This window comes from Petaurus breviceps, unplaced genomic scaffold (assembly GCF_028583685.1).
Source record: "Petaurus breviceps papuanus isolate PSGF00001 unplaced genomic scaffold, PetGlider_PUasm1.0 139, whole genome shotgun sequence".
NCBI lineage: Eukaryota > Metazoa > Chordata > Mammalia > Diprotodontia > Petauridae > Petaurus > Petaurus breviceps.
In genome coordinates this window covers 5,512,302-5,535,529 of record NW_027185697.1, presented here as the reverse complement: position 1 = coordinate 5,535,529, position 23,228 = coordinate 5,512,302, and the positions used below count along the sequence as shown (strand labels likewise).

The 23,228-nt window shown below is 35.6% G+C and overlaps 1 long non-coding RNA gene across 1 annotated transcript in view; it reads right to left on the bottom strand.

Annotated features, from left to right (window-relative positions):
• The window catches only part of LOC138146003 (uncharacterized), a 104,112-nt gene that overhangs the window by 28,902 nt on the left and 51,982 nt on the right, over positions 1–23,228 (bottom strand). Inside the window, exon 2 of the long non-coding RNA XR_011164360.1 lies at positions 13,865–13,983. This is a non-coding gene — a long non-coding RNA (uncharacterized lncRNA). The remainder of the gene's footprint in view (positions 1–13,864; positions 13,984–23,228) is intronic.

Here is a 23,228-nt window from a genome sequence, read left to right as displayed (position 1 = left end):
ATCTATCTATCTATCTATCTATCTATCTATCTATCTATCTATCTATCTATCTATCACTTGGCAGATGCCAAATAATCGTAATAAGTTGGGCCCAGAATTTAACATATGGAAAGCATACTGGATTATTTTACGAAATTGCATTTTTTTAATGGACTCAAAATTCTACCTAAAATTAAGGTATATATATATAATTTTTAAACAATATCCTACCAGCATTTTGAGGTACAAGTCATTGAATGGCAGTCTCTCTAGAATTGAATATATCTCCGGGAGAGTAGTGCAGTAGTATATAGTGGGTGTTAGTGAGCTGAAAACAACTGCATACAAGTAAGAATGAGAGCAAAATTTCTCCAGGGAGCAATGGGTGTACCATTTTGGGTAAGATTTATGTAGAGAATGGAAGCCTCCTTCTCTCGATAGAATTTAAGTTCTTATATGTCATGTCGTCAGTGTCTATCATAGTGTCTAAAATGACTATCTTATTAATTTATTAAAATTTGTAACACTATGTTTGATGTCCCCCAAAACATAAGAGCAAAAGATAAGATGGTCTCTTCATGGGTGGAAAATGGGAACAAACTCATCCCTTATTTATGGGATATGCTTCGCTTGCCAGGAGAAAGGCAAGACGTCTCCTGTATGTCTGGTAGGTTTCTCTTGTAAGTCTACAAGATGATATGAGCAAGGGTAACACAGGATGAATAGATGTGGGTAAGTCAAGATTTGAATAATTGGAGCAAATACCCACAATGCTAAATTCCATTTGCATATATTAGACTACAATTCAAGATAGATGTATTGTAGTCTCATAAAAATTGAGTGTACTTTTTTTTTAATGTAAATGCTCTCCTTAAACGTGTATAAATGAAGATTCTGTGACTCAGAGATTTGATATCACTCCTCCTAGGTCTTACAGCTTGCTTAGAGGCAGAACCATGATGTGAAACCAGTTGTACATATTCCAAATCAGTGCTGTCTTTCAATTACCCTTGAAACAAAAAATCCTGTTGGTACTTTTGCACATTGGTTCTCAAGAGCTAATCATCATATTTAAAATAATGTCTTCAATATTAAGAAGTTATAAAAATTATTTTTCCCTTTCAGTCCATGTGATAAATTTAAAAAGACAATTATTACACATTGTCAGCAAATCAGTGGACAGATAGTCACACTGATAAGAACTGATAAATTGTAAAGAGCATGGTTGTCCCCAAGGAATTTATGTAGAGGAATGACTTATTGAGAACGTTTTCATACTCAAGGACGGACTAGATAATTGCATTCATGGATTATTTATTCAAACAGTAAGGGAGAATTTTATTATAAGCTTTTCCTGTAAGATACCACCAACAAAATTCTAGAGAGGTCTTGAATGTCTTTGTTTTAAACTCCTACTGACAAGAATAAAATTGAATAAGAACTAGGTGGAGCCATCTACATCTTGCCATTCTAAACCTTTGTTACCTTGGCTCATTTGACTGCAACCAGCCCTCAGAAAACCTGAATACAGGGAATATCTCCAGTGCCTCACATCTGTCTTCTTACACCCTGGTATCATTGATTTATAAATTCAAGTATGACAGTGATTTTGTATTTTGTGAAGTCAACAAGGATTTATTTTTACTTTATAATTTGATTGATTGACATTTAAAAATTTGACTTCTGCAATCTCTCTCCCTTTATCCCCACCCCCGTTTATTGGGAATGTAAGCAATAAAGCAACTATATGAGTGAAATCATAAAAAAAAAAACCCGACATATTTCCATACCAGCCCATGTTGCCAAAAAATAAGCAAGAGTGGCAACTAGGTGGCATAGTGAATAGAGTAAAAGCCCTGGATTCAGGAGGACTTGAGTTCAAGTGTGACCTCAAACACTTGACACTTAACTAGCTGTGTGACTTTGGGGCAAGTCACTTAACCCTAATTGCTTTGCCTTCTCCAAAAAAAAGCAAGAAAAATAAAGCGAATTTACATATTTATGTATATGTGTGTATATATGCATATGTATATATGCATATGTGTATATATATATATGTTTATGTATAATGTTCTAGTTCTGCTCATTATACTTTGAAAAAAATTCATGTAGGTCTTCTCGAGGTTTGTTTGTTTTTTTTTTCCTGAAACCAGCACCCTTGTCATATCTTCTTGGCTATAGTATTCCATCACAATTATATACATAACTTTTTCATTCACTGTCTAATTAGTTGACATCCCTTCAATTTCCAATTCTTTGCCACCACAAAAAAAGTTATAAATATTATATGTACATTTATACATACATACACACATACACACACACACACACACACACACACACATATATATATATATATATATGTCATTTTTCTTTGATCCCTTTGGAAAGTGGGCTGAGTAGTGATATTACTGGGTCACAGGGTATGCACAGTTTAATGGCCCTTTGGACATACTTCCAAATCATTCTTCAGAATGGCTGAACCAGTTCAAAACGCCACCAGTAGTTCATTTATGTCTCTTTTTTCCCCCACATTCCCTCTAGAATTTGCCTTGTTCCTTTTCTGCCATGATAGTCAATCTGATGAGGTGTTAACTCAAAGTAGTTTTAATTTGCATTTTCCCAATCAATAGTGATTTAAAACATTTTTTTTGAAGAAAATTTGGCTCAGAAAAATTAAATAGCTTGTTTGAGGTCATGCAGGTAATAAGGAAAGGATTGAGAAATTAAAACAGCTTATGGTACAGTGTTCACATACTGTTCTATCCCTTTGGGCAATGGCAGAAGTGCAGTAGGGATGAAATGAGCATTGATCTGGATTGTCTGGAGTCAAACAAACTGGTTTCTGATTTCATCTTCATTATTTTTCAATTCTGCATGACCGTGGGCCATTCATTTAACTTATCTGGGCTTCAGCTGCATCCCATCTTTTTTTTTTTAATTAGAGGTTATATTAGAAGATAAAAAGGCCCTTCTACGTCTAATAATTCTCCTTCTCTCAACACATAATCACAGGGTGAAATCTGGCATGTTGTCTAAACTCACAATGGGGGCTGAATTTCTCATTTTTGTCTCATTGCTGGCAGGTGGTGCAGTGGTTATAGCACTGGGCCTGGAATATAGAAGACTCTCTCCTTGAGTTCAACTCTAACCTCAGATACATACTAGCTGTGTGACCCTGGGGATATCACCTCATACTGCCTCAGTTTTCTCATCTGCAAAATGAACTGGAGAAGGAAATTGCAAATCAGTCCCATATCTTTGCCAAGGATATACCAAATGGCATCAAGAAGGGTTGGACATGACTGAAATGAGCTAATAATAACAACAACAAAGTCTTTATTTAAAAAGAAAAATGTATTTATGTTAAATGAATTTCTAATTGTAGAAGAAAGGAAATTTAGCACTCTCCTCTTTCCAGGTAGTTAAGGGGAAAGACGTATCTTACACTTTTCTTGGGGCAGAAAAAATATTTAACAAGAGTACAAAAAGGACAGCCAGACCTCAGTCCTGCTATTATTATCTAGAGAAGAGGCACAGTCTGGCCCTTTCCTTCATTGATTTGGAAGGGAAGGTGGACTTTGGTAAGGGATGGGCTGGTAAATATTTAACAAGCATTTCCCATTTATGGAGAATAGATTTTAAGTTTAGTCTTCATTGCTAAAATAATATAAAGTTTAGATAATGAATGGAGTAAGAAACTCTGATTTTTAGCATTAGCTAATTTCTGAGGTATAAATGCTCAAACTGAAAGTTTAACAATTGACTTTTCCACTAGTTTAAGCTGGCTCCAGCATAATCTTGGCTCTGTATTAAGGAGTCCATGGACATATGTCTTTGGAGATGATGACCTGCTTCTAGGATCTGCCTCCCATAGACATGGGGTCCAGAACTTTCACTGCTCTAGGATGATTGTACCTACTGCATTGTACTCCAGAAGATCATGAGGCAAGATAAAGGTATAGTCACTATGGGGAAAAAAAACATATCAGTGTAAGAAGCATAAAGGTGGCTGAGGACACAAATTTTCCATTGTAGTGAAGTCTCTTTTTTGCCCAGGCATGGTTACAACTCCCAGGGAGAAAAGCAAAGTTGATACTTGTCTAGGCAGATTCCTATATTGATCATATATAGGAGAAAGTTAGGCTATGAATTGGAAAGAATATTGTGTGACCCTGGGTAAGTCACCTTTCCTCTCTAACCCTCAGTTTTCTCATTTGTAAAACTAATAACAACTGCCACCAGCATTGTTGTATCAAACAAGATTATATATAAATACATATTCATATGCTTTGTAAATCTTAAAGTGTTACATTAATATTAAATTGTTGTCATTTTCATTGCTATTATTGTTAAAAACTAGTCTCCATTTTTCTCTTGAAATTCATTTGAAATTTAAACTTTGTGTCAGTTAAGTGACAGAGTGGCTATCACATTTAGTAGCAGGCATGACAAACTGAGTTTAAATTCTGTCTCAGATATCCATTTGCTATATCATCTGGGAAAAGTAATAATTTCTCGGGCTTACATTCCTCATATGTAAGGAAAAATGAAGGAAGAAAATAAGCATTTACTGAGTGTTTATTACATAGCAGACATTGTGCCAGGTCAGGGATTCTTAAATTTTTTTTTCCCATTTGCAACCATTTTGTCAGTTTCACTGGTGTGGCCTAGCTGCAGAAAACCAGCAGTACAAATTGCACATGCTTTGTGTTCAGAACCAAGACGGCAGTGAATTTCCAGGTTACAACAGGGGACAAGGCCTGCCAGAAATACCTCAGATTCATTATATGTTTGATTATTAAGTAATTTTTGTTGATTGTCCATATATATTACTATTGCCAATTTTTTGGCAACCCCATATGGGATTATGACCCACAGTTTAAGAAGTGCTATGCTAGGCAATGAGGACACAAGTACAAAGAATGCAGCTATCTACTCCCAAAGAGGTTTATATTCTAATGAAGGAGATAACAAATACATGTAAAATGTGTATGGCTTAATGAGGGGAGTAAATATAAATGTATACAAAATAAAAATAATGTAATTGGGGTGGGGGGCAGGGCCAAGATGGTACAGAGAAAGCAGGGACTCACCTGAGATCCCCCACAAATGTCTTCAGTTACCTCTAAAAAGTGAATCTGAACAAATTTTAGAACAGGAGAATCTGCAGTCAAAGTGTGGCAGATTTCCAGCCCAAAGCCACCTGGAAGATTGTCAAGAAGGATCTTTTGCATAGATCTGGGACAGGAGCACTAAGCACATAGACTGCTCTAGAGCAGACCTGACTATATTGAGACCAGAACAGACCCCAATGGACAGAGTCACTGGCAGCAGCGGTGATTCTCAGATCTCTCAGTGAGGGAAGGGGTTTGGTCAGAACTGGGTGAGAGAGAAGTGAGGTCCTGCACAGGGCCTGTGGCAATGGCAGTAACAGCAGCTACTTCTGGAGTTATTTGTCCACAGACTGAATGTTTGAAAGTCACCTATTATATTTCCAGGAGCCAAGAAGGCAGAGTAAATGGTAAATTGCTCTCACCCTCCCTTAGTGAGCTTGAAAAGCCCAGAGAATATTGCCCCAGTAATAATTCTGGAATACTGGAGCCAGAAGAAAAATGGGGTATGGTATTCTTTTAGCTTGGGAGACTAGGGGGATTAATGGAAAAAGAATCTTCTTGCTGTGACTGAAAGGGATCAGTATAGGATGGGAGGCATCCCAACATACAAGCAGCAATTCACACCTCAGTGAACCAGCAGGAAATTCTGAGGCCTAGGGTGGTGGATCCAGCAAGCACCAACACCAGGCCCCAAACTGTGCCTTCACATAGCCAGGATAGTTGTCAGACAACAGTGTAAAGGGTCATCTACTCTTGACTGAGACTACCCATGCTCTAGCAAAGCCCCAGGGGAGGAGGAATCCTTTAGCAACCAGGCCCCTCCTCCTGCATAAATTACACGATAAGCTTAGTGTAACCCTGGAGAAATGTAGCAAGACCTCAGTACATACCAAAAGTACCAGCTTGGCACAAGGCGAGCTACAGCATTATATAGACTCTAGTTGTCAGAGACAGAGGCTACAGTACACAAAATCAATAAACAGACCCCTAAATCCCAGTGCAAGAAGCATGGGCCAGAGCCCTCTATGCCCCAAAACCAAGTCTCACTTCAAAAGCCAGGAAAAAGTCAGATAAGTCAGTCAGATAAAAAAAAAAATGTCAGATAAGGAAAAGAAACAAAAACAAAAAACTTGGAAAAGCAAAGACCATAGATTCTTGCTATGGGGACAGGGAAGATCAATATACAAATTCAGAAGAGGACAGCATTAAGTATATACCCAAATCTGAAACCTCAAAAGGCAATAGAAACTGGTTTTAAGCCTAAAATACATCTTGGAAGAACTCAAGAATGATTTTAACAATCAAATTAGAGAGGTAGAAGAAAAAAAATGTTCAATTATTTAAAAGTATAAATGAAAAAAAATTGAAAAAAAAGAGTTCACTGAAGAAAACAACTCCTTAAAAAGTACAACTAGACAAATGCATGAAGAAGAACAAAAACTAAGTGGAGAAGACAATTCCTTAAAAAGTAAAATTGACCAAGTGGAATAGGAAGTACAAAAACTAACTAAAGAGAACAATTCCTTAAAATCCACTTGCCCTGGAATTGGGCAAGTGGAAGCTAACTACTCTATGAAACATCAATAACAAATCATAGAGAAAAAAAGAATGAAAAATAGAAGATAAGACAAAATATTTCATCACAAAAACAATTGACCTGGAAAATATATCCAGGAGAGATAATTTAAGAATTGTTGCTCTACTTGAAGCCATGATGAAAAAAAGAACCATAACAGTATGTTCCAAGAAATCATTAAAGAAAACTGCACTGAAGTCTTAGAAGCAAAGGGTAAAATAGTCATTGGAAGAATCCATCAATCACCTCCTGAAAGAGACCCTAAATTGAAAATGCCAAGGAATATTGAATTATCAGGTCAAGAAGAATATAGTGCAAGCAGCCAGAAATAAACAAATCAAATATTGGGGAACTACAGTCAGGATCACACATGAACTTGCAGATTCTACATTAAAGACCAGAAGGATTGGGATACGATATTCCATAAGGTAAAATAACTTGGATTGTAACCAGGAATCGACTTCCCAGAAAAATTGAGCTTAATATTTCAGGCAAGGAGATGGACAGTCAATGAAATCAGGCAATTCCATACCTTCCTGATGAAAAGACCAGAGTCCAGTGGAAAATTTGTTCTTCAAATACAAGACACAAGAGAGGCATAAAAAGATAAAAAGGAAAGCAAAAGAAAAAAAAAACATGTTATTCATTAAGCACAAACTGTTTACATCCCTACTTGTAAATCTTGAGAATTAAGGTATATAGAGAAACAGAGATTGTGTGTATAAATTAACTGAAATGATGTTAAAAAAAAAAAAAACCTAATGGGTGCAAAGCTATTGTAATGTGAGAAGAGGAAAGGAGGATGCAGAAAAGGGTAAATTACATCATATTAAGAGGCCCCAAAACATATTATTATAGAGGGAAAGAAGAGCAGGAGTTGAGCATTTTTTGAACTTTACTCCTATTCAGGTTTGATTCAAGGAGGAAATAGAATATGCAGTTAAGCATAGAAATATAACTTGCCATACAGGCAGTACATGGTAAAAGGGGAAGAAAAGGGAGGGGGGCTGATAAAAAAGAGGCAAGATTGAGAGAGGCAGTGATCAAAAGCAAAAGCACTTTGTAGGAGGGTAAGGCAGAAAAGATGAGTAAAAACATAAATGGGGGGGGCAGGGAAATAGGAAGGAAAAAATAAAAGATACAGATAGGAATCATAACTCTGCAGGTGAATGGGATTAACTCTCTCATAAAACAGAGGTGGAGAACAGAGTGGATTAAAAATCACAATCCTGGGATGGCCAGGTAGCACAGTGAGTAAGAACACCAGCCCCAGAGTTGGGATGACCTGGGATCAAATCCAGGCTCAGACACAGCACTCACCCAGAAAGACCTGGCCCTGTAACCTTGAGCAAGTTATTAACACCAGTTGCTTAAAAACAATCATAATCCTACAATATGATGTTTACAAGAAACATATTTGAAACAGGGTAAAGATGAAAGGCTGGAGTAGACTATATTATGATTCAATTGAAATAATAAAAAAAAAACGAGGGGTAGTAATCCTAATCTTAAACAAAGCAAAAGTAAAAAAAAAGATCTAATCAAAAGACCTAAGCAAGTAAATGTTATACTCCTAAAAGGTACCATAGACAATGGAGTAAAAATACTAAACACATATGCACCCAAATGTGGTATACCATCCAGATTCTTAGAGGAGAATTGAAGTGCGTTAAAGGAAGAAATAGATAGCAAAACTATATTAGTGGGGGACCTCAGCCTCCCCCTCTCTGAACTTGAAGAATCTAGCTTCAAAATTAATGAGAAAGAAGTTAAGGAGGTGAATAACATTTTTGAAGTAGTGTTTATGGGAGACCTAGTTAGAAAATTGAATGGAGATAGAATTTAACCTTTTCCTCAGTGGTATATCACACATATTTAAAAAATTACCATATACTAGGGCCAAAAAAACATCCTTATTCAGTGCAGGCAGACAAAAATATTAACCGCATCCATTTCAGATCATAATGCAATAAAAATTATATATAAAAAAGGGCCATGAAAAGATAGATGAAAATTTAATGGAAAATGAAATAATCCAATCCTAAAGAAGGAGTGGGTCAAACAGCAAATCATAGAATCAATAATTTCATTCAAGGAAATGATGATAATGAGACAAGATACCAACATATACAGGATGCCATGAAAGTGGTTCTTAGGGGAATTTCTATATCTCTGAATGTTTACATGAATAAAATGAAGATCAATGAATTATGCATGCACCTGAAAAAGCTAGAAAAAGAACAACTTAAAACCCTCAATTAAATCTCAGCTTACAAATACTGAAAACCAAGAGAAAGATCAATCAAATTGAAATTAAGAAATCTATTGAACTAATAAATAAATCTAAGAATTGGTCTTTTGGAAAAAAAAAACAGTAAAACTGATGAAATATTGGTTAATTTGCATAAAAAACAAAGAAATTACAATTATGAAAAGGGCGAATTTATCACCAGTGAAGAGTAAGTTAAAGCTATGATTAGGAAATGTTTTGCCCAATTGTATGCCCATAAATTTGACAATCTTAGTGAAATGTATGAATATGTACAAATATATAAATTGCCCAGATCATCAGAAGAGGTAGTAAAATGCTTAAATAAACCCATATCAGAAAAAACATAAATTGGGCAAGGCATCAAAGAACTTGCTAGGAAAAAATTCCATGGCCAGATGGATTTCCAAGTGAATTCCATCAAACATTTAAAGAAAAATTAATTAAACTACTATATAGACTATTTGGGAAAATTGGTGAAGGATTCCTAGCAAATTATTTTTATGTTACAAAGATGGTACTAATACGTAAACAGGGATGAGTCAAAACTGAGAAAGAAAATTATGGATTAATTTTCCTCATTAATATAGATAAAAATTTTTAAATAAATATTAGCAAAAAGAGTATAGCCATTTGTTATGAGAATAATTCACTTTGATCAGATAAGATCTATACCATGAAAGCAGGGTTGGTTCAATATTAGGAAAACCATCAGTGTAATTGATCATATCAAAGACAAAACTAAAAGGAACAATTTGATCATCTCAATAGATGCAGAAAAAAAAAAAACTTTTTTGACAAAATACAACACCAATTCCCAACACCAATTAGAAAGCTTGGAAATAATTGGCATCTTCCTTAAAAATGATAAGCAATCTGGCCACTAGCTGGCACATTGAATAGAACACTGACTGACCTTGGAGTCAGGAGAATCTGATTTTGAATTTAGCCTCAGACACTTGACACCCTTACTAGCTATGTGACCTTTGGCAAATCCCTTAATCCCAATTGTACTGCCTTTCCCACTCCAAATAATAATAATAACAATAATTAGTATCTACTTAAAACAATTAGCATGTATTATATGCAATGGGGATAAACTAGAAACATTTCCAACAAGAGAGGGGATGAAACAAGGATATCTACAATTATCCCTATTATTCAATTTGGTACTAGAAATATTAGCTGTAGCAATAAGAAAAGAAAAAAGAAATTAAAAGAATTAGCATATGCAAATAAGAGACAAAGTTATCACTCTTTGTAGATATGATATACTTAGGGAATCAAGTAAAAAAGTACTTGAAATAATAAATATCTTTAGCAAACTTGAAGGATATAAAATAAACCCACACAAATTCCTATATATTTCTTTCTTTTTATATATATATATATAAAATTTTTTTTTTTGCTGCCTTTTGGAGGGCATTCGGGGTTAAGTAACTTGCCCAAGGTTACATGGCTAGGTTTTTTTTTGTTGTTCTTTGTTTGTTTTGTGTGTGTGTGGGTGTTAAGTGTCTGAGGCCGGAACTGAACTCGGGTCCTCCTGACTCCAGGGCCAGCACTTTACTCACTGCACCAACTAGCCGCCCCATTCCTATATATTTCTAAGGAAGGCCAACAGCAAGAAATAGAAAGAGAAACTTCATTTAATGTTTCTGTAGACATTATAAAATATTTGGCAGTCTACCTGCAATAGCAAACCTAGGAATGTTATGAACATAATTACAAAACACTTTTCACACAAATAAAGTAAGATTTAATAATTGGAAAAACATCAGATGCTTGTTGTTAAGTTGACTTAATATAATAAGAATGATAATTTTACCTAAATAAATTTACTTATTTAGTGCCATACCAATCAAACTGCACAAAAATTATTTTATGGAGCTAGAAAAAATAGAAACAATATTCATCTGGAAGAACAAAAGGTCCAGAATATCAAGGTAATTAATGAAAAGAAATGCTAGGCCTAGCCAGACCAGATTTTATACTGTATTACAAGGCTGCAGTCATCAAAACTACTTGGTACTGTATAAGAGATAGAGTGGTGGATAAATGGAATAGACTACGTACACAAAAGACAGTAGTTGGTAGCCAGGATGGCAGAAAGGAAGCAGGAACTTTTCTAAGCTCCTCCATGCATTCTGTCATTAAAAATTAAAAAGTGAATCTGAATGGATTTTAGAGTGACAGAACCCATTGGGAGACAGAGTGTGGCAGATTCCCAGTTCAGGAAAGTGGCCAATTAAGTATGGGCAGAGGAAGTGTGGAACATGTGGGATTTGCGCCAGCACAGACCGAAGAGTAGACTACAGCTTAGTGAGAAGGTGCGCTAGCCAGCAGATCCATTCATCCCAAGGGCAATTTGCAGCTATCTCACCACAGGATAGAGGATCCATAGGAGCTTCATAAGAGAAAGCACAGGGCCCACGGCAGCAACAGCAGCTTCTCCTGGGCTACCAGCCCACAGCCTGGATATTTAAAAATCACCTACCTGATTTTCCAGGATCCAAGATGGCAGAGTAAACCCTAGCTGCTCTGATCCCCCATCCCTGACCCAGAAAACCCATAGATAAATGACCCACCCAGAGTAAAACCCTCAATGAATCGAAACAGCCTCAGGCATGGGAGACCAAAAGAAGGGCATAAGTGAAGCAGTACACAGGTGTGATAGTGATGGAATATAAAGATTCCCCTGTATTGGCTTGGTTTTCAAACTGATTGTGTTAAAACCCAGAGCTTGTTAATCCCACCTGTGGGATGGACTTGTTGACTTGAAAAGAAAGTGCTGAACTGGGAGGAGCTGGTGACATAGATTTGGAGAGACACAAGAGAGAGGCAGAAGAACTTTTTGGAAGCAGCACCTCGTGGAGGCAGAGAGAGAGACTGAGAGGATTGCTGAGGGCCACTTTGAATCGCCCTGGACTTTTGAGACCTGCCCCCGGAGCTGCCAAGGACTGAGGAGACATGGCTGTTTTGCTGGTACTTTGTCTGTCTGTTTTGATGTTGTTTTGCCAGATTTGTCCACTGGTGAAAGACAGTCCTGTTGTTGAAGAAGTCCTGGAACCTGGCTGTTGGCTAAGAGATCCTGAGACTGTCCTGCAGACAGTGAATACTGTCCACTGGTGAAGGACAGTGCTGTTGTTGCAGGGGTCTGGGAACCTTTCTGTTGGTTCAGAAGCACTGAAGAAGGATTTTCTTGTTGTATGTTTACAGAAATTCTGGGAGAGGGCTTTGCTAATGTTTTCAGGGGTTCTAGGACTGTTCTGCAGACAGAGGATGAATTAATGAAGAGACTAGCAATGTATCTTGTGGCCTTGCTAAGCCTTGTCTCCCCAGGAACTAAGATTGCTGAGAACTTGCCTTGTGTCAAGATGAAGAAAAGACCTCCATTTGGGTATTAAGTGCTGTGTTTAAACTTGATGTAACTCTGGGATAGATTCAATTGTGATCCAGGGGTGGGGAACTTTTGACCTTTTTGTGTTCTATGGTTGAACAAATGAATATACTTTACTTAGATTGGAAACTAATCTCCATTTGAGAAGAGGGGCTTTGCAGTGGACTAAATGAAGGTACAGTCTAGGGGTGGAGTAGTATTTAGAACAGGGACTTTGTAATTGATTGAATGAATGGAAGGTCCGGGGGTGGGGTAATACTTGGAGATTATTTAATCACACTTAGTAAATGCTGTATTTTGAATGATGTCATGTTTTGATCTTCTCTGTTCTTGGGTTGTCACTGAATAAAATGGAGAGCACCTATGCTGGTATTTTGAACCTTGGGAAGTTGCCTTTCCTTGGCATTACCTTACAACAGTCTGATGTGAAAGGCAGGAAATGTCCCAACAAGCCCCACCTCAGCTGAGCAGCAGGAGCTCCTGAATCCCAGTGGGGTGGAGACAGCAAGCATTAACAACCCAAGCCCAGGTGTGCCTTAGCACCATCAGGAGAATCTGCAGACACCAGTCCTGTGGACCACCAGGTGCTGATCCTTCCTGAGTGGTAGACCAGAGGCAGAGAGGTGGAAACCTAATGTGTCCAGACCACCCTTGCCTCACTGGTTACTCTGTTTGCCTCAGGGTAACTCTTGGGGAACACTGAGAGGCCTGGCTTTGGCCTCAATCTAGACACCCAGAGGCTACAGCGCACTAAGTTACCAACCAAACTCTTACCTCCCAGCCTGAGAAGTACACTACATCTGTACCCCACAAGAAGATATCCACTAAAAATTCAGGACATAGTCAATCACAATAGGTAAGAAGGAATCTGTGAAATCAAAATGATATGATCCTATTATATTAAGCAAGAACAATGTAATTCAGAGGACAATATGGACTCTATACTCACACCTGAAACCACAGAAGGAAATATGAAGTAGTCTCAAGCCACAAAAGCATTCTTGGAGAAGCTCAAGAAAGATTTTAAATGCCAAATTAGAGAGGTAGAAAATAATTTTAAATATACAATGACCAAACTGGGAAAAAATTAAAAAAAAATCTCACTGAAGAAAATAAATCCTTAAAAAGTAAAATTGGTTGGGGCAGCTACGTGGTGCAATGAATAAAGAACCAACCCAAGAGTCAGGAGGAGCTGAGTTCAAATGCAAACTCAGACACTTAACACTTACTACTTTTGTGACCTTGGGCAAGTCACTTAACCCCAATTGCCCCTCAAAAAAAAGTAAAATTGATGAACTGGTATTGGAAGTTCAAAATCTAACTGGAGAAAATACCTCCTTAAAATGAAAAGTGAACATATAGAAAATGAGCTTCAAAAACTAACTGAGGAAAATAGTTCACTAAAAATTAGAACCAGTCAAATTGTAGCTAAGGCCTGTACAGTGCATCAAGAGTCAGACAAACAAAATATGAACAGTGAAAAAATTAGGAGAAAGTGTAAAACTTCTCACTGGAAAATAACTGACCTTGAGAACAGATCCATGAGTGAAAATCTAAAAATTACTGGTCTACTGGAAAACCATGATGAAAAGAGCAGCCTGGACAGCATCCTCCAAGAGATTGCCAAAGAAAACTGTCCTGAGTCCTAGAATCAGAGGGTAAAATAGTTAATTGAAGAATTCACTGGACCTCTCCTGAAAGATATCCTAAATTGAAAACTCCAAGAAATATATTAGACAAATTCCAGAGTTACAAGGTCAAGGAGAAAATACTGCAAAGCAGCCACAAGAAACACTTGGAATACCATGGAACTAACGTCAGTATTACACAGGACCTAGCAGCTTCTACATTAATCCATCAGAGGGATTGGAATTTGATATTTCACAAGGCAAAAGAGCTATGACTGCAACCAAGGATGAACAACTTGACAAAAATGACCATAAATCTATCAGGCAGGGAGATGGCCATTTAATGAAATAAGGGACTTCCAGACTATCCTGATGAAAAACCAGAGTTAATGGAAAATTTAATCTTTAATTACAAGACTCAAGAAAAACAGAAAAAGGTAAACAAGGAAAATAGACACTCACTCACACACACACACACACACACACACACACACAACTTGGGATTCCATAAGAGCAAAATATTGACATCCCTATATGAGGAGCTGATACCTGTCAATATTGATTTTTTTATAATTTTTGTGACATTTATAAGGGATATACACATATAGAGAGCATGGGTATAAATGAACTAATGTTATCAAGTGGTACAAAAGGATTCTAATGGGAGAAAAGGAAAGGATGACACAGAAAAAGGTAATCTATGCCACACAAAGAGGCATAAAGACATACTATAGTAGAGGGAAAGGAGGGAGAAAGATGAACATCATAGGAACTTTATTCTCATTGTTTCTGGTTCAAAGGGGAATCAACATAATCAGTTAAGTTTAGGATTATAATGTGAAAAGAAACAAAAACATAATCAATGGAAAGGAGGGAGGGAGAGGAGCACTGTATAAAATTTACACTCATTGGTTTGGGTTCAAGGACGGAATAACATAAGTAGGGGAGGGAATAATAATATAACTGTGGGGTGGATGAACTCTCCCATAAAATGGAGGTGGACAGCAGAATGGATTAAAAACCACAGTCCTACAATATGTTGTCTACAAGAGACACATTTGAAACAAGGGGGTAAACACAGGGTAAAGGTAAAAGGTTGGAGTAGAATCAATTATGCTTCAGCTAAAGTGAACAAGTAAGGGTAGCAATCATTATCTCAGATAAAGCAAAAGAAAAAATATATCTAATTAAAAGAAGAAAGGCATGAAACTATATTCTGATAAAGGGCATATTCTGAGAATGAAGCAATATCATTACTTAACATATATGCACCAAGCAGTATAGCATCCAAATTCCTAGAGGAGAATTCAAGGAAATTAGAGGAAGAAAAACATAGAAAAACTATACCAATGGGGGACCTAAATCTCTCCCCCTCTGAACTTGATAAATGTAATCTCCAAACAAACAAGAAAGAACGTAAGGAGGCAAATAAAAGTTTAGAGAGGCTAGAGATGATAGACTTCTGGAGAAAACTGAATGCGTATAAAAAAGGAATATACCTCTTTCTCACTGGTACATGGCACATAAGCAAAAATAGACCAAATATTAAGGCAAAAAATTAACAATTCAATGCAGAAAGGCAGAAATATTAAAGGTATCATTCTCAGATCATGATGCAATAAAATCATATGCATATATATGCATATATAAATGACAATGCAAAGATAGACTAAAAATAATTGGAAAATAAATAATTTAATCCTAAAGAATTAGTTGGTCAAATAAGAAATTATGGAAACAACCAGTGCCTTCATTCAAGAGAATGACAATAATGAGACAACATAAAAAAAACTTGTGGGATGCAGCAAAGTCAGTTATTGGGGAAAGTTTTAAATCCCTGAATGCATACATGAAGAAATTAGAGAAAAAGGAGGTCAATGAATTGGGCTTACAATTGAAAAAGCTAGAAAAAGAACAACTGAAAATCCACAATTAAATACTAAATTAGTAATAATGAAAACCAAAGGAGATGTTAATAAAATGTAAATTAAGGAAACTGTTGAATTAATAAATAAAACTAAGAGCTCATTTTATGAAAAATAAATTGGAGCAGCTAGGTGGTGCAGTGAATAGAGCACCATCCTTGAGTCAGGAGGACCTGAGTTCAAATCGGGCCTCAGACAATTAACACTAAAAAAAAAAAAATAGCCATGAGACCTTGGCCAAGTCACTGAACCCCAATTACCCTACCTTTCCCCTCCAAAAAAAACAACAAAACAAGCAAAAAAAAATAAAATTGATAGACCTTTAGTCAATATAATAAAAAGAAATAAAGAGGAAAACAAAATTATGAGTACCAAAAATGAAAAGTGTGAAACTACCTCCAATGAAGAAAAAATTAAACAATAATTACAAATTATTTCACCCAATTGTATGCACATCAGTTTGGCAATCTTAGTGAAATGGGTGAATATTAAATATATATATATGTATATATGTATTCACATATATATGTATATACATATATATATATATATACACACACATTATATATAACTTGCCCAGATTAACTGAAGAGGAAATACATTACTTAAACAACCCCATCTCAGAAAAAGAAATCCAACAAACAATTAGTGAACTCCCTAGGAAAAATTCTCCAGGGCCAGATGGATTTACTAATCAATTCCATCAACATTTAAAGAAGAATTGATTCCAATACTCTACAAATTATTTGGGAAAATTGGTTAAAAAGGAGTGATACCAAATTCTTTTTATGACAAAAATCTGGTACTGATACCTAAATCAGAAAGAGAGAAAATAGAGAAAGAAAATTATAGACCACTTTCCCACATGAAATAGAAGCAAAAAAAATTAATGAAAATATTAGCAAAAAAACTAAAGAAACTTATCACAAGAATAATACACTTTGATCAGGTAGGATTTATTCCAGGAATGCAAGGATGGTTCAATGTTAGGCAAACAATAAGTATAATTAATCATATCAACAATAAAACTAGCAGAAACCATATTATTATCTCAATAGATGCAGAAAAGGCTTTTGAAAAAATACAACATCCATTACTATTTGAAATACTATCAAATATAGGAATAAATGGAGTTTTATTTAAAATAATAAGTAGCATCTACTTAAAGCCATCAGCAAGTATTATATGAAATAACAGTATTTCCTATAAGATCAGGGGTGAAACAAGGATGTCCACTATCACCCCTGTTATTCAATCTGGCACTAGAAATGTCAGCAGTAGCAATTAGAGAAGAAAAAGAAAATGAAAGAATCAAATTAATCAAAGAAGGGACTAAGGTACCACTCTTTGCAGATGATATGATGATATACTTAGAGAATCCTAGAGATTCAATCAAAAATCTACTTGAGACAATAAATAAATTCGGCAAACTTGCAGGATATAAAATAAATCCACATAAATCCTCAGCATTCCTATATAAAATCCAACAGCAAGAGAGTGAAAGAAAAATCCCATTTAAAGTAACTGTAGACATTATAAAATATTTGGGAATCTGCCTTCCAATAAACCCATTAGCACAACTACAAAACACTTTTCACAGAAATAAAGTTAGATCTAATTGGAAAAACATCAATTGCTCATGGCTGTGTCAAACTAATATAATAAAAATGACAATTTTACATAAATTAAATTACATATTCAGTTCTATACCAATCAATCCACCAAAAATTACTTTATAGAGCTAGAAAAATAGCAACAAAATTCATTTGGAAGAACAAAAGCTTCAGAATATCAAGGGAGAGAAATGAAAAGAAATTCTAGGGAAGGTGGCCTTGCAATACCAGATTTTAATCTGTATTATAAAGCAGCAGGTCATCAAAACAACTTGGTACTGGCTGAGGAATGGAATAGTGGATCAATGGAATACATTGGGTACACAATATTCAACAGTCAATGACTACAGTAATCTACTATTTGATAAATCTGAAGACTCCAGCTTCTGGGATAAAAATTCACAATTCGGACAAAAAAAAAACCTGCTGCGAAAACTGGAAAATAGTATGACAGAAACTGGTCATAGACCAAAAACTTACACCAAATACTAGAATAAAGTCAAAATGGGTTCACAATTTAGATATTAAGGCTGATTCTGTAAGCCATCTAGGACAACAAGGGACAGTTTACCTGTCCAATTTATGGAGAAGAGATGAACTTATGACCAAAAAAGCTATAAATAACATTACAAAAATGTAATAGTAATGTAATCTGCTCTTTTTTATTGGCAAAACTAACAGGTACTTAGTACTTAGTAATTAAGTCTCTGTTAAAGAAACAGAAAGTATGAACCCTTGCTGCTCATGTGATAGGAAAGAGATGAAACAGGAAATGACTGAAGCAGGAAGGAACTGATTCATTATGAATATAAGGAGAAGCCCCTGATGGGTCAGACAGATCTTCTTGGAGCAAAATTTATGGAGGCAGAAGCTGCTGCAGCCAAGAATGGTGAAATGGAAAGCCCCACCCCAGGCTGGAGAGAATGATTTTTATTTTGGGAACATGGGTGAGGTGATTTTTATTCTGGGAATCAGCTGGAGCTTGTTCTGAGGAGGTGCTGGGTCCAAGCACCAGATGGAGCTTCTGGGAGCTGACAAAGAGGTCCAAGGGCCAGCTGAAACTTTCACATACTGAGGAAGTATGACTGTGATGCTGATACTTTGCATGAGCCTGTTTGTGGCTTTGTTAAGCCTTAACTTCCCAAGAACAGAGACTTTGAAAGACTTAAGGTGGGATGGATGCTATCAGCTTCTGAGTGGAACAGGAAGTATGTGGACAGCTGGACAAGAATCTGGGTACTGCCTGTCTTTGAACACAGGTGGCAGTTTGGTGAATCCAGGTAGGATCTGGGACCATGGAAGGGGATCCAGGGAATCTGAGAGACCACCCAGAGTCAAACTGAAAGAAAACTTTATTTGGATACTGTGTACTGACTGGGAAACTGTAATTTACTAGTGACCTAGGGGTGGAGGGCTTTTGTATTTTCTGATGATTGAATAGTGATTGATGACTGAATAATGATTGATTTGTAATTTAGTGTGCCCCATGAGTGAAGAACTTGGACTATTGTATTTTGTGACCCATAAGGAGGCAAGCCTTCTTAAGCATGAATGAATCAATGAGTTGATTGAATGATTGAGTTACTAAGTGATTGATTGCCTAAATGATTATACTTTTCTCAAAACTGTGTGACCACTGTGGTGAAAACTATGTGGCCATTTTCTGTGGTAAAGTTGTTGTGAATGCTGTATTTTGATTTTCTGTGATAAATTGTAATATTGTTAATGATGTACCTTGATTTTATGTGAGTGTTTTACCATGATTTGTTATTGAATAAATTCAATGTTCATTATGCTATGTAATTAGAATGTTGAAAACTATTCACAACAGCATTTTTCTGGAAAGCTGCTCATGCTTGTCTTTACAAAAATGCAAAATGGAAAATTTTGATTACATTACATTGAAAAGATTTTGTACAAAGTCCAATGTAGCCATAATTAGGAGGGAAGCAGAAACCTGGGAAGGAATTTTTATAACCAGTGTCTCTGATAAAGTTCTTATTTCTAAAATATATAGATAATTGTATCAAATTTACAAGAATACAAATCATTGTCCTATTGATAAATGGTCAAAGGATATGAGTTTACAGAGGAAGAAATTAAAGCTATGTATAGTCATCTGAAAAAAATGCTCTAAATAACTATTGATTAGAGTGTTTCATATCAAAGCAACCCTAAGGTACACCATTTTATTTTTCACATTGGCTAATATGACAAAACAAGAAAATGATAAATCTTGGAGAAAATGTGGAAAGTTGGAAGACTAATTAATTGTTGAGGGAGCTGTGCATGAGCCAACCATTCTAGCACACAATTTGGTACTATGCCCAAAGGACTACAAAATGGGCATATCCTTTGACCCAGCAATACCACTTCTAGGACTGTATCACAAAGAGATCATAAAAATAGGGAAAGGACACACGTGTATTAAAAAAATACTTATAGCTGCTCTTTTTTTGTTGGCTAAGAACTGGAAATCAAAGGGATGCCCATCATTTGGGGAATGGCTGAACAACTTGTAGTATATGAATATAATGGAATACTGTTGGGCCCTAAGAAATGCTGAACAGGTGGACTTCAAGAAACCTGCAAAGGCTTATAAGAACTGATGGTGAGTCAAGTTAGCAGATCTAGGAAAACATTGTACACAGTAACATCTACAGTGTGTGATGATTGATTTTGATAGACTTAGTCATTCTCAGCAACACCAGGACCTAAAATAATTCCAAAAGACTCATGATGGATGTGGATGCCATCCACATCCAGAGAAAGAACCACAGAGTCTGAATGCACAGTGAAGCAAACTATTTTCTTTTTTCTTTTGTTTAGTTTTTCTTTATCATGTTTTCTCCCTTTAGTTATAATTCTTCTATACAACATGAGTAATTTGAAAACATTTTAATAGGAATGTATATGTAGAGCATATATCAGATTGCATGCCATTTTGGGGATGGAAAAGGGAAGGGAGTGGGAGAAAATTTAAAATTTATGGAAGCAAATAGTGAAAGCTAAAAATAGGTAGATAGATATATAGGTAGGTAGATAGATAAATGAATGAATGAATGGATAAATAAATGAACAAATGGATGGATGGTTGGATGGATGGATGGATGGATCGATCGATGGCTGGATGGATAAATGAACCAAAATAAAATGATTGGGAATGGAGGCCACTTGCAGTTGGTGGGGAAGGGAAAAGTTTCATATAAGAGATGTTGTTTGGACTAATCTTTTTTATTAATTAATCTTTTTTTCCAATTACATGGAAAATATTCTTAACATTTGTTCTTTAAAGTTTTTAGTTCTGAATTCTCTCAGCTGTCACTCTCCATCACCTATTGATAAGATAAGCAATTTAATAAGGTATAAATATGTATTCATGCAAAATATTTTTCCATATATGATACTTTATGAAAGAAAACACAAATAAACAGAAAACATGAAGTAAAACATTACATACTTCAATCCACTTTTGGATTCCACCAGTTCTGTCTGTAAGTAGATAACTCTTTTCATCATAAGTCCTTTTGAATTGTCTCGGATTGCTGTATGGCTGAGAACAGCTAATTTATTCAAATTTGTTCATCCTACAATGTTGCTGTCAACTGTGTATGCTGTTCTGCTGGTTGTGCTTACTTCACTTGGCATCATTCATATACATCTTTCCAGTTTTTTTTTTTCCTGAAAGCATCCTGCTTGTCATTTCTTATAGCACAAGAATATTCCATCAAAATCATATATCCTTACTTGTTTAGTCATGAGCCAATTGAAGTGTATTCCCTCAATTTCAATTATTTGACACCACAAAAAGAGCTGAAATAAAGTTTTTTTTTGACATAGAGGTCTTTTTCCTTTAATACTCTCTTTAGGATGTAGACCTAATAGTGGTATGAGTTGGTCAAAACTAAAAAAAAGAGACAAAAAGATATGCGAGGTTGTATAGCTCAATGGGCCCATTTCCAAAGTACTCTCCAGAATGATAGGATCAGTTCATAACTCCACCAACAGCATATTATTTTCATATATTTTCCCATATGTATTTTCCCATATCTATTCCAACATTTGTCATTTTTGCTTTTCTATCATCTTAGACAATCTGATAGGCATTCATCTAATCAATAGTGATTTTGACCATTTTCGCATGAATATAGATAGCTTTAATTCTTCATCAGAACATTTTTGTATCCTCTAACCATTTATCAATTCCAAAATTACTTGTATTCTTACAAATGTGACTTATTTTTCTAGATTAAAAAATAAATTAAGTATTAATCTGGGAAATTTTCTGTAAGTTTATTTCGCAGTTATGATTACTAACTGGGCATTTCCCACCACCCTATTATCCCCGATCTGCATCCTTAGGTATCTATCATTTCCCACTGTTCCTCCTGAAAAGTGTTTGGCTTTAGACAACCACACTCCTTAATGGATCCTCCCTTGTATCAATCCTTTTTTTATTACTTCCTTCCAATCCTACAATCCTGTAGACTAAGAAAGATTTCTATGCCCATCTAAGTATGTTGTTTTCCCTTTGAGTCAATAGCAATGTAAGTAATATTTAAGCGTTTTCTCCTACTCTTACCATCTTCCCCTCCTTTCTAAAATCTCTATCATGCCTCATTAATCAGATGTAATTTACTCCTTTTTCCTTTCCCCCTTTCCACAGTTTATCCCTCTTTCTCACCCCTTAATTGTATTGATATTTTATGTATCATTATATCATAACCATCCATCTTTCACACTCTAAATTTCATTTGTTTTAGACATCATCCTCATAGTCAAATCATACAAATGCTGTCTCTGAATAATCATTCTGAGAGCATTAATAATGATATAGTTTTGGGGAGTTACAAGTATCATCTTAGCATGTAGGAATGTAAACAGTTTAACTTTTTTGAATCCCTTAAGGCTTCTCTTTGTTTTTGTTTTGTTTTGTTTTGTTTTTTTGCTTCTCTTGAATCATGTATTTGAAAGTCTAATTTTATTTTCAAAAAAATAAAATATTTCTATTCTGGTCTGTTCAGACTACATCTTTTAATCAGGAATGCTTGAATGTCATACATTACTTTAAATTTCAATTCCTCCACTTAGGATTACATTCCGTTTTGAAGGGTAGGTAATTATTGGTTGTAATATTAGCACTTTTGCCCTCTGAAATATCATATTCCAAATCATCTGATCCTTTGATGTAGAAGCTGTTCAATCTTGGTTATCTTGTCTGTGACTCTACAATATTTGAATTGTTCAATATTCAAATTTGAGTTGAGTGAAGGGCAACAGAAAGCTGGGAAACAAGTTTTAAAAAACCATATCTCTGACAAAGGTTTCATTTCTAATATATAGAGAGAATTGTGTAACATTCATAAGAATACAATTCGTTCACCAATTATAAATGATCAATGGATATGAATAGGCAATTTTTAGATGAAGAAACTAAAGATATCTCTAGTCATATAAAAAAAGTCTAAATCACTATTGATTAGAGAAATGCAAATTAAAATATCTCTGATGTACCACATCATGCCTGTGGAATTGGCTAACATGACAAAACAGGAAAATGTTTGAGAACATGTGGAAAAATTGGAACACTTATGCATTGTTGGTGAAGTTGTGATGTTATCCAGTGATGCTATAGAGCATTTTGGAACTATGCCCAAAGAGCTACAATGGCATTGTTACGTTTTGACCCAGGAAAACTGCTTCTAGGTCTACATCCCAAAGAAA